This window comes from Hyaena hyaena, unplaced genomic scaffold (genome assembly GCF_003009895.1).
Source record: "Hyaena hyaena isolate Hyena2069 unplaced genomic scaffold, ASM300989v1 scaffold_725, whole genome shotgun sequence".
Taxonomy (NCBI): domain Eukaryota; kingdom Metazoa; phylum Chordata; class Mammalia; order Carnivora; family Hyaenidae; genus Hyaena; species Hyaena hyaena.
In genome coordinates this window covers 812,814-831,125 of record NW_024081355.1, presented here as the reverse complement: position 1 = coordinate 831,125, position 18,312 = coordinate 812,814, and positions in this window count along the sequence as shown.

Below are 18,312 nucleotides of genomic sequence, written 5' to 3'. Positions count from 1 at the left end.
AGAACAGTCCAAGCACTGGGCTGTTTGTGAACCTAGTGAGTGATGAGACAGGAGAAGGAAGGGGAGTAGGCTTTCAGACGCATTCGAGTGGGCTGGCTCTGGCCGCAGGGAAGAAAAACGTTGGGGGAATCTTTGAGGGTGACAGTCAAGAAAGAAATCTTTTTTTTTTTAATTAAAAAAAAAATTTTTTTTTTTTTTTTTAGTAGACTCCAGGCCCAGCACGGTGGGGCTTGAACTCACAGTCCTGGGTTGCATGCTTTACTGACTAGACCGACCAGGTGCCCCAAGAAAGAATTTTTGAGATGTCACAGCACCGGGGCAGGACCTGTGGGCAGAAAGAGAGGCACTTTTGCTGTAGGATGCTGTGGTTGCATGCTTAGTGCTTAAGGGGGCGAGAATGTGCAGGGAACATTAGATCACAAATGTCTTCTTTGAATTTCTAGTAGTAGTAGTAAGACTACTTTTGCAAGATTTCTCTGGTGCTTATCATTCAGTTCAATATTAACTATCAGTGAAATTTACAGGCTGTCGTGAGATCCTTTAAGGATGTAGCCACCAGCATGCATTCAGCCATTACCAAAACTATGCAGGCTATAGGTCAGCCTTCTGGGCTCAAAGTGAACATTTTTCTGCTTCTATCCTTCATCATTCCCCCCCCCCACACACACACACCCCTTAACCATTTTTTGGTCCTTAAATCTTTAAGGTTGTTGAAAGGCAAAGGGCTCATCATCTGTAACTTCTTCAAGCAGACAGGGTTGTAGAGATGTCCCTACCTGTGGACTGAAATTGGTCACTATCTGTCCCAACAAGTAACTATTCCAGAAGGCCACTGAAGGGACATTAGGGTGGATTTGTTTTTGAGTGGATTTGATCATCCGTGAGCTGGGCCAAGGAATCAGGAACTGCTCACATGTATCTCAGCAATAGGAGAGAACAAAGCGAAAGAGAAAACATATTAGGATTCATATTTTTTAAGTTTATTTATTTTTGAGAGAGACAGAGACAGTGTGATCAGGGGAAGGGCAGAGAGAGAGAGAGAGAGAGAGAGAGAATCCCAAGCAGGTTCCATGGCATTAGCATCAGAGCCCAATGGGGGGCTCGAACTCCCCCAAACCGTGTAACCATGACCTGAGCCAAAACCAAGAGTTGGATACTTAACCGACAGAGCCACCCAGGCGCCTCTAGGGTTCACCCTATAATGAGAATAAGAAGTGTGATAAAAAGACCCTGTAGCATGGACCATGCTCCACCTCCCAGCCTGGAATTTAACCAATCATTAAGTGACAACATAGGGTCTTCCAGAGCACCAATTTGGTTATTCATATCTGTAAGTGATCCTGATGTATTTTTGTTACGGTCTGGAATGAAGATGCAACATTCCACTTCAATAACAGCTTGTGCTGCTGTGAAGACATCTAATCCACTCTATTTTGTAGAACTGCTTTACACATTTAAGTTACTTTAGTGTTTAGTAAATGCTATTTTAAGTCACTTGACATCTTGTGTATTTATCAAGGGCCTCCGTGTGCCATCATGACTTCTTCTAAAACTACCGATTGAAGAAAAATAGATGTCAGATGGTCATACCAATGGAACATGGATCGTGTCCATCATTGTTTTAGATGTGGAAGATTAGCCGGGCTTGTGACTGATTTAGTGTTATGGCTGTGCCTCCAAGCATACCCTAGATCACATATTCCAATCCAGCCTGGTGGAAACCATGGTCGCAAATTTGGCCCTCATAACCATTGTATCCCATCAGCTGCTAGCCATCTGACATCTGGTCACCTTGTCCAGACAGCGGCAACCAATCGGTTGCCTGTAAAATAATGGCAAGGTCCCAGGCTTCTGGAAGGATCAATCCATCCCATCTGGCAAGTACTATTGGGCCATGAACCAAGGGGATGGTTTTTCTGTTCCCAGCATAAAAGGGCCTTTTGATGTAGTTGTCCTGTTGTGGGAGTAAGCCACAGATATGTCCCATATTTGATGTCATCTTTCCTGGGTGTTTCCATAGGAAGGACTACATACTCGAGGAATTTGTTGTCGGGAGCCTATCTATGGGTTGGCATATTCAGGTAAAATTTTGATAGCTTGAGGATAAAAGAAAGTTCTCTGGTGAGTTGCATGTAACATTTACCGCAGGCCAGAAAGAAACATTCTTTTTAGTAGTAGAAATATCCCTTTATGTGCTGGTACTGGGGTGACTTCGTATTGGGTTTGGTTTAGCCACTGTATGCGTGGCTAAAGGCTCTACTTGTAATTTTACATCTATAGAGGTGCTTTCCAGGATATATAAGGCTAAGGGATAAAACCACTAAGAAGCCTTGTTTGTTTTAGGTCTAGCCCGCACAATCTCCTAATTACGAGGAGTCACTAGCAAGCGGGAGAAGACCTGCCTGGGAATTGGGCATCCCCAAGTGCATCATCCAATCCAGTCACGAGGAGACTGGGGCCATCTATTATCTCCATCAGTTCACAGTTAACCCCATGGAGTGGGGTATGCTTTGACTTTTAGGGAGTGATTTTATTTCCCTAGCCACAGAGAATTGATCAAAGTGACTGCTGAGTTACAAAATTGTTGGGGAGTCTATCTATTGTCCAGCTGTTTCAATAATCATATGCCCGGCGTGGGCGGGGGGGGTGTCCCTTGTATTATCCCCACAGAATAATAAACTGGAGGATTGTCTGTTATGCCAATTTCTCTGAAGTTTACCTCAAGTTGTCTAGCTTAGGCAAACAACAAACACCTAAAGACAATTAATCAAGGGGCATCTGGGTGGCTCAGTCAGTTAAGCATCTGACTTTGGCTCAGGTCGTGATCTCACGGTTCGTGAGTTTGAGCCCCATGCCAGGCTCTGTGCTGGCAGCTCAGAGCCTGGAGCCTGCTTTGGATTCTGTGTCTCCCTCTCTCTCTCTGCTCCTCCCCCCCTCATGCTCTGTCTCTCCCTCTCTCTCAAAATTAAAGTAAAAAAAAAAAAAAAGACAATCAAAACAAGAATCGAACATCCAAAAGGATGCATTATTGAAACGTAATTTTTCTCCCTAAATTCGCCCTTATTTCCAGAGAGAGCCAAATCAGGACTAATTTGTTGGTATAACCAATCCAGGTTTAATAAATGTGGCCTACATTTGTAGCAACATGGATGGAACTCAAGGGTGTTATGCTGAGCGAAATATGTCAGGCAGAGAAGGACAGATACCATATGTTTGCACGTATAGGTGGATTAGGAGAAACTTAACGGAGGACCATGGGGGAGGAGAAGGGGGAAAATAGTTGGGAAGAGGGAGGGAGGCAAACCAGGAGAGACTCTTGAATACTGAGGGCTGATGGGGCTGGGGGAGAGGGGATGGGGGGTGATGGGCATGGAGGAGGGCACTTGTTGGGATGAGCACTGGGTGTTATATGGAAACCAACTTGACAATAAACTATGAAAGAAAATAAATGTGGCCTAATCATTTATGTAAGCTCAGCAAGAATAGTGATTACAGAAGATTTTTTAAAAATTTGCTTTGCTGGACATTTTTATCAGGAATTTTTAGATTGAAATTTTCATAGCCTCTTGAGGCCAGAGCCCAGCCAAAGCGGTGTCTTCAGACTGGCCTGCAAGCCCTGTAGATTTGGATGTGCTCATCTTCAGGGGGTCCCCAAATATCCTGAGGCTTCCTGCACCTGCCAGAATGTGACCTCCGTTCCTCCTGGGAGTTCTGTCAGCAAGGTATCGGGCCAGTATTTCCAAAGGCTTTATTGGCTCCATGAAGTCAACTTTAATTCCTGAAAGCTGTCTATGCGTGTTTTTCTCAAATACCACCTTTTGTAACCATTGTTTCCAATGTGTCCTGTTACAAGAACAGATTCTTACTGAATTTATGCAAATAACTGTAATTGCCATGGAGGAAAGAATATTTATTTACTATTTATAAATTACTATTTATAAATTCAGAGTTTCTGAATTCTGGAGGGTTTAGGTAGGAAGGAAAAAATGCTTCAATTTGTTCACAAAAGAATATTTTATATTACTGTAAGCCATGGATATTTTAAGAGAAAATCTGAAAGAGCACATGCTAGAGAACCAGCAATGTTTCAAATAAGAGTCATAAAAAGTTATGAGGCACCCGGGTGGCTCAGTCAGTTAAGTGTCCGACGGCTCAGGTCATGATCTCATGGTTCGTGGGTTCGAGCGCCACGTCAGGCTCTGTGCTGACAGCTCAGAGTCTGGAGCCTGCTTCAGATTCTGTGTCTCCCTCTCTCTCTGACCCTCCCCTGCTGGCACTCTCTCTCTCTCTCAAAAGTAAATAAACATCAATAAAATCATTTTTAAGATATCAAAAACCTATATTTGTCAAAGGTCCTTTTTCTGAATCTCCTTGAAGATTCATTCTGTAAGAGCATCAGAACAATAACTATAAATGACAAAAGACTCAAACATGGACATGGTTAAAGATCTCATGTGAGAGTTCATTATAATGCAACTATAACACTTTAGTAACCTTACACAAGATGTTATTAAACCTTAAGGAATTTCACATAATTTCATAACATTTCTGTGGAATGTTGGAGTTTGGAGCAAGTGGTCAAGAAAAAATTCTTGAGGGGCACCTGGGTGGCTCAGTCGGTTAAGTGTCCACCTCCTGATTTTGGCTCAGGTCATGGTTACACGGTTTGTGGGACTGAGCCCTGAGTAGGGCTCTGTGCTGTCAGCAGGGAGCCTGCTTGGGATTCTCTCTCCTCCTCTCTCCACCCCCTAACTCGCACATGCATGTGCGCGTGTGCTCTCTCTATGTCTCTGTCTCTCTCTCAAAATAAATAAACATAAAAAAAAGAATGCTTGAGACGTCTTCAATGCAAATAGGTGGTTTTGTTAAAGCAGAAGGACAGGACCCAGGAGCAGAAAGGTTGTGAGGGGTGACTGATTATATACTTTCATACTGGGAGGGGGTTGGGGGAGCGTAAGTCTCTAAGGAATTTGGAAGCAAGGTTTCCAGGACCTTGAGGGGCTAGCTGCTGTTAGGAAAAGGTCATTTATTACTGTCTAATCAAACCTTACTCATGAGACCCTTCAGCTGTAAATCAGCAGTCTATATCCTGGATGATCGTTAACATATATATATTGGGGGGTGGGGTAGAGATAAAGGAAGTTTCCAAAGGAATGTTTATATGCCAAGGGAGACTTAACAGGATCCTGGAGGTTGCGATAATGTTAAGCTAAGATTACCTTTTACCCTTAGCCAAGTACAGTCAAACCCTGGTTTGCAAGCACAGTTCATTTTGGAAACGTGCTTGTAATCCAAAGCACTTGTATATCCAAGTGAATTCCCCCATAAGAAATAATGGAAACTCAGATGGTTTGTTCCGTAACCCAAAAATATTTATCTAAAAGTGGTTACAATACTGTAACATAATACAAAATAATAAGGAAAATGCAAAATATAAAGAAAAATAAACACATTAACCTGCACTTACCTTTGAAAAACTTCGTGGCTGGTGTGAGGGAGACAAGAAAGAGGATTGTGTAGAATGACTTTCATTCTCACTAACAGAATCACTGCTATCTATTGGCGCATTGAAATCTTTTTCTTTTTGTGCAACTTTAACAAGGAACCTGCCCAATGACACTTGCTTTGGCCTCCTTTGGAAGATCTTGTGGAAATGTGACATTGCATTGTCCTTAAACAGGTTCATCGTTCTCAAGGCTACAGTCTTATTCTGCGTGGTGCTTTTCTACAAAATTTTGCACTGTTTCCTGCATTTTACACACCTCCTTGATCTCATTTGAAGTGAGGGATTCCTCCGTCTTTTCCTCCTCCCCCTCTTCAGATGAGATCTCCTGGATAACCCTTAGCTGTTGCTCACGATGCAGATCCATCAATTTGTCCATGGTCACTGAGGCCTGAGACCAAGCATCTGAGCATGGGAGACACCCACAATCCCAAAGGGAGAGATTGAGAGAGAGAGAGAGAGAATCATTGGCTCAGTTGTGATCATATGATGTTGGGTGTCACATACTATTCATATTGAAAGACGTTACTCGTTTATCAGGCGAAACTTGATCCAAATGTTTGCTCCTCTTGCAAAAGACTCACAGAACAAGTTACTCACAATCTAAGGTTTTATTTGTATTATTAGCGTCAAGGCAGTTGAGCTCCTAGAGGAAGGTCGCTCCTCCTGTCTCAAGGACTCGTCAATGAGCTGTAAGTTGGAAGGAAATTTAATTTTTTCCTTCTGACTTTGTTTCTCATATCAGTTTCTAGAATGGTTATAGCATTTACCCAAACAATGTAACCCAAGGCTTATCACTATTTGACAGTGCTTCCAGAGTATGTAACATACCACGTAAACAAGCCTAATTAGTCAAAAAGACTTCATTCACCATTTAAATCTCAAGAAGTTCGTTGAGAACCTTAGAAAGTTTTAAAGCACATATCTAAATAGGATTACATGTCATTATAAATTTAATATTTACATTTAACTTAGGTGGCAATAAGGCGTTCTATAGGAAGCTATAGAGTTGTTAGCAAAACTTGGCTCCTTTAACACTGAAAAGTTTTGGGGTGCCTGGGTGCCTCAGTCGGTTCAGCGTCCGACTTTGGCTCAGGTCAAGATCTTGCGGTTCGTGGGTTCGAGCCTCGCATTGGGGTCTGTGATGACAGCTCTGGGTCTCCCTCTCTCTCTGCCCCTCACCTGCTCGTGCTGTCTCCCTCTGTCTCAAAGATAAGTAAACATTAAAATTTTTTTACGTTAAAAAAATTGAGAAGTTTTAACTTTCTTAAGTAATCAAAGACCTGATAAAGACAAAACATAGAAGTTTTGGTTTTCTGGGAAGATAAAAGAGAAAAAGAAATCTTTGTTTACTTTTTCTTATCAAGAGTAGACCAACAATCCAAGAAAACTGGTCTTTTTAACAAAGAGAAAAGCAGAATTTCAATCTTGTACCAGTATACTTTTCAAACCCATTCATTTCAACCTTGGTCTTGACCATACATAAAATTCTTTCCTAAGGGAGCAAAGGTTTCACATAACCTCTTTATATAAGAGGCTTTCCGGATGAATCATGATTGTAAGCTTTTTGAGACCAGGAGCCATATGCTATTGCTATGCTGTTGATCATACATGATCAACATCGTCTGTCAAGTACAGGTAGGAGATAAAAGGAGACAATGACCAAGAGTATGGCAGGAGGCTGTCAGGAATAGCTTCCTAGCAGAGGCTCCATGCCTCCACAACATTTGCCTACCCAACAACTGATCTCTACATTGCAGAAGTGAACAAGTGAGACCCAGGCTAAGCATGCTGCCTGATGCCACACAACTACGTTAGTGTGAATGTGAGATTAAAATGTGGATTTGTCTGGGGGGCACCTGGGGGGCTCAGTTGGTTGAGCGTCCAACTTTGGTTCAGGTCATGATCTCACAGCTCATGAGTTCGAGCCCCACGTCGGGTTATGTGCTGATGGCTCTGAACCTGGAGCCTGCTTCGGATTCTGTGTCTCCCTCTCTCTCTGTCCCTTCCCCGCTCACTCTCTGTCTCTCAAAAATAAATAAACGTTTTTTAAAAAAGTTAAAACGTGGAGATGTCTGGATCTGAAATCTCCATGCCTTCCACAACACTGAAACTTGGAAGAGAAAGAGAGACAAGGGGAGACCTTCATAGAACTATAAAAGTGGATCCAATCACCAGATTATGAGATTATTTAGAGACCAGTATGTAGCCCTTGGGGTTTTCTTTCTCGTCTCATTCTTAACAGCTGCCTGCATGGATGTTTTTTGATAAACATACGACTTCCTTTTTATTCTAGAAAACACCATTTCTCAATGACAAAAGTTGGATACCTACCCACGCTAAGGAATGTATAGCAATCACTAAGTGCTCAATCTGGAAAGACCATTGTATTGCAAGAGTTCTTTCTGTAAAGACAGTAGGATTGTAAAATCAAAAGACAAGATGGACTCTTTTCTGCTCAACCGAGTATAGCTAAAGCACATTAGAAGTTCGAAGCGATATTTTGTGTTATTTTAAGAAATGCCACAGGAAGGGGTGGCTCAGTTGGTTAAGTGTCTAATTCTTGATCTCAGTGCAGGTCTTGATCTCAAGGTCGTTAGTTGGGAGCCTACTTTAAAAAAAAAGAAAAGAAAAGAAAAATGAAATACATGGAATTATTTTCTGGTTGTAAGAAAACACCATGTAAAATGATAATGGCAGAAATTTATTTATTTTTTTATTTTTATTTTTTTTAGAGAGAGACAGCATGAGCAGGAGAGGGTCAGAGAGAAAGGGAGACACAGAACCTGAAAGCAGGATCCAGGCTCTGAGTTGTCAGCACAGAGCCCGATGCGGGGCTCAAACCCACAAACCGTGAGATCATAACCTGAGCCGAAGTCGGATGCTTAACCGACTGAGCCACCCAGACGCCCCCATTTCATGGTTTCTAAAAACATGTGTTTCCATAGTACAATCTTTCAGTAAAGCATAAAGCATGTTTCCCAAGAGACCCAATTTTCCTCAATTTCTCTCTGATAAGAAGCCAAATCAGATAAACCTACATTTAGTAATGAAAGCATAAGTATTTTCTCAATTTTGGAAAAGACTCAGATACCCAATTAATTCAATCCAGTTTATCACTTAACTTAGCAAAACCCTAAAGCTTCAGGTGGCAAGTTTTCGAAAGCTATTTTAACAATTGCGCGTGAGAACTTTATGAGACAGATAAAATTGACTGTCATGGTAACCCATCTTTTGCTGACAAATTGCCACAGAAATAACACGAGCTTATTTGACCATTAGCAGTCATTGGAAGAATAAAAGTTTTATATTTAATGCTGATAACTCTAAAGATGTGTCTACCTTAATTAAACTAACAAGCGTAAAGTAGCTTAAATACAGAATACATTGCACCTGGGTCAACCTAAAAGTCAGTCTGTTTTCCACTGTCAATGTTTATTTGGGGTACCTGTGGAGAAATCCGAAGTGGGTGGTTTAAATCCAGAGAGGGGTGCTCCTTGGCCCTTGATAGCAAGGGTAGGAGGAGCAGGAGCTGATCGCGGGAGCCAGAGACAAAAAGGATGCTAGAGGAGCTAGTCATGTGAGCCATGCCCATGGTGGTGCAGAAAAGGAGGGGGTGGAGGTATAGGCAGAGGCAGGGAGGTACCACCCACAAGACTGGAGGCAGATAAAAGCCCAGAGGGCAGTGAAAGAGGGCTCTAGTTTACCAGTTTGGACAAACAGAAGCACTTTTCTTTCCACCAACACGGAGTCAAAGTAGGAAGCCCATGTCAGGCCAGAGAAGACAGGGAACTCCCCTGGAACAAAAGGAGTTTCGGGATCTCCTTGGGAATATTCCTTAAGGTCCCGAGGTAGACTGACCACAGATGACTGGCTCCAATTATCATAGCCATTAACCCAGAAATGAATGAGGGAGAAACCCCTCCCCCATACAAGAGTCAGGCAACATTCATCCAGTTCTTTCAAGATATCGTCCAGATCTGACCCACAAAAGAAGAAGTAAATGAAGAGGAGATGAGTGACTCAGGAAAAAGAGAAAGGCATGGGCGTGATCTTGGCAACAACCTGTTTTCAAGAGAGACCAAGGGAGCACAAAGAGAACACAATAGAACACGGGCAAGTGTGGATTAACAGAAGTAGAAAGGCCTGAGGCAGCTGGGCTGATGGTGGATTGAGGGGTACAGGGTGGGGAGAGGGGTGTCCTCGGGCACCCTCGGGCATACTAAATGAGTATGGACAGATCAGGATTTTAGCACAGGGCCATAAAGTCCTGTTATATGGGATTTCAGTCCATTTTCCCTGACACCTACAAAAAGGTCTAATTGCTAAGTAGTATTGAAGCTTAAGGACCAATTTTGGTCCTCAAATGGGCCATTTTTCATCATCCTACAGAGAATACTGAGGCTGGGCATTATCACAGAAGATGGGATGCCTCTTTAATGTGTTAGGAGAGAGCCCAGAGGGTAATCTTTTGAGACTGAGGAAGTTGATCCCATAGTGAATTCCTATAAAACAAATCGGGAGAGTACATTAACTAACCACAAGTCCATTACCTTTGGTTTCCCAATGATGTCTCATCAGGAATATTGCCAAAGTTTCCAGGGGTTCAGAGTGGGGGGAGCCGTCCCTCTTTCTTGACCACTCTGACACCTTTGCACTACCTGAGAAGGGATGTTGACCTCCCTTCCCTTCCCCCATTGCATTTTAGGATACAATGGGTGCTGGTGAATGGACTGAAATGCCACAGAGATTGGGGCTGTCTCTTTCCATTTTGGGGGAGCCAATATATTTGGTGACCAATAATAGAACCCTTTGTAAGCCTCTAGATCTAGTATTAATGGATGGGGTAGACGTCCTGGCCCTTGTTAAGAAGGGGCAGCTATTTTATGTCATATTAAGTGTTATATATCTAAACTAGAAGTAGTCTCAATCTGAGAGCAGGAGGGAGGGAGAATGCCAAACAGCCCATGGGTAAGGACAAAATGAGAGATATGAAAAAATGAAAGTATGGAACTTCTATGTGTTCTGGGCAACTTTCTTTTATTTCTTTTTCTTTTCTTTTCTCATGATTATTATTATTTTTTTTAAGTTTATTTATCTTTGAGAGAGACACAGAATGTAAGCAGGGGAGGGGCAGAGAGAGAGAGGGAGACACAGAATCTGAAGCAGCCTCCAGGCTCTGAGCTCTAGGCACAGAACCCAATGCGGGGCTTTGCCGGGAGCCGCACCGGCCTCTCTGGATGGCAGTCACAGCAAGGAAATGGCAGTGTTTGCACAGCTCCTGCCATGAGAAACGAAAACTGGTATCACTTTCTGCTACTACTGGCTCATGTTGGAAATGAGCCTGCTGGTATTGACACGGAATCCAAACCAGGCACCAAGCTCTGAGGTGTCAGCACAGAGCCCGACGCGGGGCTTGAACTCACAGAACATGAGATCATGACCTGAGGTGAAGTCGGATGCTTAACTGACTGAGCCACCCAGGCGTCCTTATTATTATTTTTTTAAAGCAGTCTCCATGCCCAACATAGAGCTTGAACTCATGACCATGAGATCAAGAGCTGCGTGCTCTTGACTGAGCCAGCCAGGTGCCCGCAGGCAACTTTGTTGTGAGCTTTATCCATGATCCAGATCCCAAGGGTGCGGTGCCCTGTTGGGTCAGTGTCCCAACTGGGTAATTGCTCCATCTGGTCCCTTTCAGGAAGCACAGTCTTACATTTTATGACCATCATGGGATCATATCGGGGTATTTAGGAGGAAACTTTACATGGGAGTCTTGAGATTGGTGGCCATCCTAAAGATATATATGGTGGTCCCATGCCCAACAAGAATATATTCGTTAAAAGAACGAAAAATAAGGTGAGTCTGATTTCTGAGACTAATACCATTAGGGCTGAAGTAATCGTGTCCAACCAGGTGGCAAGAGTCCATCCCTCTCTGTAGTGTAGCCATGGTCAAGAGGTCCTCTCCTGAGCACCTGGGCAACAAGACACATTCTAAAGGGTCATACTGTTCAGGACATCTCTGAAAAAACAAAACAAAACAGGTAAGAAACAAAGACTGGGGCGGGAGGGGGGGCGCCTGGGTGGCTCATTCGGTTGGACATCTGACTTCAACTCAGGTCATGATCTCGCAGTCTGTGAGTTCGAGCCCCACATTGGGCTCTGTGCTGACAGCTCAGAGCCTAGAGCCTGCTTCAGATTCTGTGTTTCCCTCTCTCTCTCGGCCCCACTCACACTGTCTCTCTCTCTCTCTCAAAAATAAATAAACATTAAAAAATATCTTAAAAAAAAAGAAACAAAGACTGGGGGTAATGAAAGATTTACAAAGCTGCATCAAGCTCTTGGATTCACTCTATTGTCCCCGTATGGGCCACCAAAAATGTAGGATCATCTAGCACACCATCAAGAAAGAATTCTTGAGATGTTGCACATTGTAACTAGTACGTTCATTTAAGTAGCACAGGGACAGTGGTCAGAAAGAGCTGTACTTTTGCTGTGTCAAGGAAGCTGGTGGTTATATGCTTAGTGCTCAAGGGGGAGGGGACATGCACAAATGTCTTCCTCAAATTTCTACTCCTAAAAATACTTTTGCAAGTTTTCTCTGGTGCTTATCATTGACTTTAATATTAATGATCAGTGAGATTTACAGGTAGTCAGGAGACTCTCCCTTTAAGAACCTAGCAACCAGCTGGTATTTGATCCTAATCGAAACTATGTAGGCCATAGGTAAGCCTTCCGGGCTAACGGTGAACATTTTTCTGCTTCTATCTCTTATCGGAAGGACACACGGGCAGACCAGTTAGTTGCAATTGACTGTTCAAGCAAGAATTGCTGAGAATCTGAATGTGAAGGGCAGTGGAAATAGTGAAGACAGTTTTGTGGGGGTTTATTTCAGATGGGGGCTACTTACAATAAGAATTCTCTCCTCCCTCTCTGCTATTTTCTAACTTACAGTTACAATGTTAAGCCTGATCTCTTTTCCCTTTCCCTGTTCTGTTTCCCAGGTTGCGGACGGTCATGCATCATCCCGGCTCAGTCCTCGGCTCTGCACCACCATCTCCTCCGGTTTCCAAATTGCTCTCTTCCAAGCCTCTTTTGTGTTTGGGATTTTGGTCGGGGAATGGAGGAAGGAAGCAGAGGTAATTAAACGGGCCAGATGTCTCTGGATATAATAAAAGCGTCGTCACCAGTGGTTAAATGCGACCGTTGGTAGGAACGCAGCCGACCTCGCTAGCGAAGCTCAGACCAGCCAGGGTCCTGAAGCAGCGCTTGGAGGGGCGGGGCTGAGGCGGAGCCTGGGGGCGGAGCCGCAGCCTGAAACTGCGGAGGGGCGGGGCTGGGGCGGGGTTTTAGCCTGAGCTCGGGTGGTACCTTCTGCTATTGAGAGGGTTGGAGTTGGAGGCGGGTTTGCTTTGGGAGGGCGACGTTTGAGACCATGCCCAAGTCGTAGCCAAAGACTGCAGGCTTTTTTGCTTTTGCAACGTCAGAGTAGGGCGGGGCCAGGGGCGGAGTTTTAAGCCCAGTTCTCGGGTTCTTGCATCTGATTGAGCCCAGCGAGTCCTGGGGCGGGTCCTGGAACGGGTCCCACTCTGCTCTTGACAGCTCTCTTGCAGAGCCGCAGCCGAGTCCCGTGGGTTCGGGAACCTGTAGCCCCGTTCTCCGCGCGTCCCCGTCCCCCCGTGGCTCTGGCCCTGGCCATGAAGCGCATCTTCTCCTGCTCCAGCTCACAGGTGGCGGTAGGTGCCAAAATGTCCGGGAGGATGGGGCTGGGGTCCAAGCCCTGTGGGACAGAAGTCCCGAGTCCCGTCTTCATACACCATCGCCTTTTCTCTTTATCTGTCTTTCCAGCTCTTCCACTCCCGCAGTGCAGCCCGCCAGCCCTGCCTTCCCCCAGACCCTGCCCCTAACCTCTGCCCTCCCCCGAGTTCCTTTCTCTTCGCTCTTTCTTGTCCTCCTAGCATGAATACCCCCGACTTCTAAGATATTTTCTGCAGCCCCTGTCCCTTCCTCAAGGCCGTATCTACTTTTGCTCTCTCACAGTACCGCACACCAAGCGTCCGCTCTACATCCAGCCCCTGCTTGCCGCTCAGTCTCCCAAGTTATGCCCTATGGCCCCGTTTTCGGCCCCGATCTGTCCTTACAAACCTGCCCTCTCATATGGCTCTGTCTTTGCTGTTTCCTCCTGGCGCAGCAAACTCCCGGCCGTGCCTTCCCCCAGCCCTGCTTCCGAATCTTCTCTGTCCCTGCCCCCATCTCGCCCGGGTCCCTTCCACGCCGCTACCTCATAGGCACCAGGGCCTCTCCCACATCATTCCAAACTTCGTTCCAATGGTGCTCCCGCACCAGCAGCCTCCTCCTTGCCCCCTTCGGCTCCCTGCCCCTCTCTGTCCAGTGGTTGTCCGAACCCGGTTTTCCCCCCTCTGCCCCGGCCTCCTGCTGCCTGCTCTCTGCGGGTTAAGCTCGCAGTCCCGCAGCCGGACAGACATGGGCAGAGATCACTCGGGTGTCTGTCTGGCTGCTCCCCAAGGACCTGGGTAGTTTGCCGGCAGGACCCGCCTGGCCAGTCCCTTGCAGTGTCTGGTGATCAGACTGGTCCTTGGGCCAGTCTAGACCTCCTGCCTGCTTCTTCCCAGGATCTTCCTTCACTGGAAACCCTTACTCGGTTGCTTAGGCCTTGGGCTCCCTGCTTCCTTGGGCTGAGCTGGGGAACAGAGACTGTAGCAGAAGAGGGTAGAGTGGATGCTCTCTGAGAGCTCCCAGTAGAAGTCACTCTATCCCCTTGTTCTCCCCGAACACACCACAAGGTGGGGCACAGAGAGAGTGTAGCTGCCTCTTCCCTGAAGATCTCTTAGAGAGACCCCTCCCTGGGGATGGCATTTTCTGTGGGGACTGGGATTGCAGCTCATTTAGAAGGGAAGTAGCCAGCGACCTGTGGGGTTATTCCTTACCCCCTCACTTAGCAGCGTCGTTCATAAGCAAACGTGAGAACTGCTCCCTCGCTTGCTCACTCTGGGAGGCGTGGACGTGAGTGAGCTATGAGACAAGAGTGGGAGCTCTGTTGAGGCCTGTCCTCGTCCCACTTGTGATGGCTTCTCCCGTCGGCTCCACACTTGGATCGACCAATCAAAACGCCTTTGCCAGATGACTGGGATAGGTACCAGAAACCGAGGCTTCACTGATAACGACTTTCTGATTCACACGGACTCTTCCCCTCCGTCACTGAAAGTCCTGCACATTGCCCTTCCCTTTCAGGTCTGTGGAGTCGGCCCGCTCCTTAGGAATGGGGAAGTTCTTTCATTTTTCCCGATTCTCCAATCCCTGTCAGTGTTTCCTTTCCAAAGTGCTGCAATGAGCAATGGACGGAATGTTGGAATCTGGAAGCCTCCTTCTCTCATGCCAGTTCTGTAGTAGAGGTTTGGCTGCGAACGACTTCCACCCATTCTCTACTCTCTTTAGTGTCACAAGCTTATAGGAAGTGGATTGGGTGGATTTAGGGCTATCTACTGGAAAAACTGTTGCCTCAGTCAGGATGGATCACAAAAAAAAAGCTTAAATGTCCATGTCAGCTGCAAATTGTTTCCTCCTGAGACTTCCTCACCCTTGCGATAAATTCCTCCACACCCTGGGCAGCCGACCACTCTGAACAAGTTTGTCAGAGACACCAATGCGACAAGCCTTCCTGGCCGCTCCCAAAGCCTGGCTTCCAAGTCGTGCCGGAGGGTTGCCCATGCCAGTCTCCACTCCTACCCCTGGGGCCAGGGCCAGAGCATCTTTCAATAGAGATCAGGAGCGAAGGGGCAGCGGTCGTTTTAAAATCAATCTAAGTCGTCGAGCATATAGGAAGCCAAACAAACACGCAAATAAAAACCCGGCTCTGTGGTCTCGATTTAGTCAAACAGATGATGCCTTTTGAGGGTGTCTTGCCTATTAGCTCCCTGTGTCTATGTAGGAAGTAGACCAGAAAACAGCATTAAATAGTCGGCACTGAATCAGCTTAGAGGAATGTCAATTGCATTAAAAAAAATTGAGAGTCAGCTCCTGGTTCCTCTAAGGCATCTTGTCCGTTTCCATGCCCCTGTCCTACAGCCGTAGCCACTCTTTCCTTCTCTACTGTTGGGGTGCTCCCTCTCAATAGGATGCTTATGGGCACACAGTGAGAGATAAGGAGAGGCTGCAATTACTTCTACAAAGGCCCCCTAATCTTGGCTGCGGAAATACAAAGCTTATCCTTGTTTTTGAGTCTGCTGATTAATATGGTGATTGCTCCCCTGAGGCTGCGATGGCCATCTAGTGCCTCTTGTCCAAGGAGCTGGGGTGAGCAATGGGCTGGATCTTGGAATGTGGAAGCATCCCTCTGTCCTTCTTCAGCCCAGTTCTACGCTGGTTTGGCCGTGACCCATTTCCACCTATTCTAAGTTCTTCTTAGGGTGATGAGATTATAGGGAACAAATCAGGTGGATTTAGGGGCACTTGGGTGGCTCAGCTGGTTGGGCATCCGGCTCTTGATCTTGGCTCAGGTTATGGTCTCATGGTTGGTGGGTTCAAGACCCGCGTCGGACTCTATCAGGGCAGAGCCTGTTTGGGATCCTTTCTCTTTCTCTGCCTTTCTCTGTCCCAGAACAAATAAATAAAACTTAAAAAAAATATGCTTAAAAAGTCAGGTGTATTTAGAGCTATCTAGTGGAAAGAAAAGTGTCTGTGTTGCTAAGAAGCACCTTTACATCTCTTCAGCCTGGCTGTTATGAGCCAGATCGCTGCCTCCCGTTCCCCTGTATGGAGAATTCCTAACCCAGAATTACAGGCACATCCAAAACGTGCCCAGCAAGGCTAGGAAGGATGGGGATTGGACCTAACATTTATTGCGCACCCGCTATGTGGCAGACACAGTGCTAGGCGTCTTATAGTTTGTTATCAGGAAGCTGAGGTTGAGAGAAGTTGTTACATACCTAAATTCACAAGGCCAGAATGTGTTAGAATCCGGATATTAAGCGGAGGACTTCAGACTGAGATCAGCTGATGGCAGTGTTCTGCAGTAGAGGCGTAATTCTAGCTTTCTGCTTTTTCTGAGGGTAACTCGTCCTCAAGGTACATTGGATAGCATGTTCCTACCTCCCAGAGTCTGGTGGTATATGGAGCAGATATTTTGTTTATTTTGCCCTTGGAGACTTAACCTGTTTGGAGATTCCTCTGTGCAGGGAGTCGCGTCTAAGGGTGGGTGGCTTTGCCCTGGAGGCCGTCTTAGCCTGTGTACTGGAAATAGTAAGCCCTCTTCCACAGCAGTGTGTGTGGGCTGGTGGTGAGGACCAGGACTCGGCGTCAGGTGGCCTGGGTGGTAATGTCAATTTCACCACTGCTTTGTGCTGTGACCCTGGACAGTTATCCGACGTCAGCGTGCTTGACTTTCTTCTGCTGTCAGATAGATCACATGACATCAGCCCTAACTGCTTTCCCGGGATGTGGAGAGGCTAACTGACAGAGCACTTGAAAGGGCTGTGTGGAATTACAGGTGCTGTACGAGAGAATTACCTTAGGATCCATCTAGCCCGAGATCATTTTCATGGTGTGGGCATTTCAAGTCTCTCCTGCTTTTGCGACATACTTTGCCCTGGGTACGTAAGTAGTATCTGAAAACGAGTTATTTGGCTGCCGTAGACCCTATTTTTTCCACCTCCTCCCCTTTCTTGTTGCGATTACACCTCATAAAACGTAATGTGCTACCTCGAGTCCCTCACCACTTCCTGCTTGGTTATAAGAACACCATACGCTCCTCGGGCTCTTTATAGATTACAAAGGGACTTTATACATGAGGTTAGCTCACTTTAGGCTCACAGCGGGGTGAGGTGGTTATTATTTCCCACGTCATGGATGAGGAAACAGAGGTGTCCAATCGCTCGTTCCGGGTCCCATAGCTGAGAAAGTGGCCGAACCAGGCCCCGAACTCGGGCCTGCTGACAAAATAGTCATCCGGGACCCTCTTCACCCTACTGCAGACGTCCGCGGCCCTTCCTCCTCTCCCTCCCCCTCTGCGCATCCAACCAGGCTGTTCTGTGCTTCAGGCCCTTCCAGTTCCTACACACCTCTCTCTCTTTCACACCTCCGCCCTGCCGTCCTTCAATTACTGTAATTACCCCACCCCCTGCCACAGTCTCGCTGGGATCTAGAACAATGCCTGCCCAGGTGCGGCTGGGCTGTTGCCGGGGACAGCTGCTCCCTTCCGGGTGAGGAGGCGGGAGGCGCGGGGAGGGAGGTGGAAGGTCGCTGTCTCCTTGAGCCTGAGCCTAGTGAGAGACCTAGCTTTGCCTCTCGGTGGTTGTGCAGCGGAAGGGGGCGTCAAGGGCACACAAATGGGATGGGAAAACAGAAACACTGCCTCTCCGCCCAGTGTGGGGGCCCAAAGCCAAGGGGTAGAGACGGTGTGTACGGCTGGGTATTGGGGACTCCTGGCCGTCCTGTGAAGCTAGGCGCCTTGACGTCGCAGGAATCTGAGGACAAGAGACAAAGCGGTGCAGGGAGATGGTCCTGTGAGCCTCGCTGGGAGCGATCAGTGTGGCCAAGTTCACTCCAGCAAGACCTGGCGAGCCAAAGGGGAAGGAGTCATGGCGAGGGTCGCTCTGAGCTTGCGCCCCTCACAGCAATAATCACACATGAGGGTTAAAAAAAAAAAAAAAAGGCATCTGAAATACTCTGCATTCAGCGCCCGAACATGACTGTAAATCTCGTGGTCTAAGTACCCTTCAGTCCGGGGCTGGCAGCAGTGATTCAGTGAAGGATAGGAGTGACTTGAGGAATGTTGGGAGGAGCTCAGGG